Raw genomic sequence first — 1,384 nt, 5'->3', positions numbered from 1 at the left:
CTGCCACTGTACCCACTTTATGGCATTGCTATATATGTTAGCTCTTTATAATTTATAAAGATAAAATGCTAATCTGATTGCCTCACTCTCATGCTCAAAATTCATTGCTTTTTAAAAAGATTTATTTATTTATTTGAAAGAGCTACAGAGAGAGAGAGGGAGATTCCATCCTCTGGTTCACTTCCTAGATGGCAGTAATAGACAGGGCTGAGCCAGGCCAAAGCCAGGTCTCCCACATGGATGGGAGGGGCCCAAGCACTTGGGCTATCTACCTCTGCTTTTCCCAGGCCATTAGCAGGGAGCTGGATTAGAAGTGGAGCAGCCAGGACATGAGCCAATGCCCTATGGGATGTCAGAGATGCAGATGGCAACTTTACCTCTATGCCACAACGCTCAGCCCCAACTTTAGGAAAAAGACCAACATTTCTAGCTCAAGGTTCAAGACCCTGTAAAGCCTGGTCTCTCCCTAGTGCTCACATCTTCAGCTCTACTTTGCTCCTCCTCTCTTTTGCAAGCTGCTTGAATGTACTATGCATCTGACTGCCACAGATCTTTGCAATACACTATCACTTCTGGAATGTTCCTCAGTCCTCATATCCACAGGCTAGTCTATCCTTTCACCATTGGGATAACCCCTCCATGGGACAAGGTTCTCACTCCTCTTGGTTGGGCCATCTATGTCTCTACCCCACTCCCACTCTACCCTCCCATTACTCCTTATCCTTCCTGGATGGTAGGGGATTGATTTCTAGATGTCTTATACTTTGGCTATCCAACTCAAAACCATTGTTATGCTAGGAAGCAAAAATACAAAACAGAAAGACTTCTATGAATGCAGGAAGAAGATCCTATTATGAGTACACTGTAATCAATGAGATGATTTAGTAATGCTGCTCTTCTTAGAATTCACTCAGAAGAAAATACAGAACTGTGCTAACAGGTTGTCTGAATCAAAACCAAAACCACCTAGAGAGAACAGGAGATGTTGTGGAGGAACTTATTAACGGTTTTTTTTTTTTTTTTTTTTTTTTACTGTGTTCAAAAGAATCTCCCAAGAGCCTCTATTGGGTGACCTCACAGTGAGCCTCCTGCTCCCTAAAGCCAGATTGCAACAATGAGCAAGGTGACCTTTTAAAATCTATAAACACTGGGATCAGAACATTGAGCAGTGTTCACGCTATCCTACATGCAATGTATCACTCTGCAGAGGAAGCAGTCACAGGGTAAACATGGAAAGAGAGGACTGTTAGGATTCTCCTTTCAATTCTTGAACATAAAAAATGACTTTCCCACAAATTAGATTTCAATGACTAACACAAAAACATAAACACAAAGTTCATGAGAAGAAACACACCAATAGCCCAGCCTGTATAATCTCAACGGA

This window comes from Oryctolagus cuniculus, chromosome 1, assembly GCF_964237555.1.
Source record: "Oryctolagus cuniculus chromosome 1, mOryCun1.1, whole genome shotgun sequence".
Classification (NCBI taxonomy): Eukaryota; Metazoa; Chordata; class Mammalia; order Lagomorpha; family Leporidae; genus Oryctolagus; species Oryctolagus cuniculus.
The sequence above is the reverse complement of the archived record's forward strand: the minus strand, read 5'-3'. Positions refer to the sequence as shown.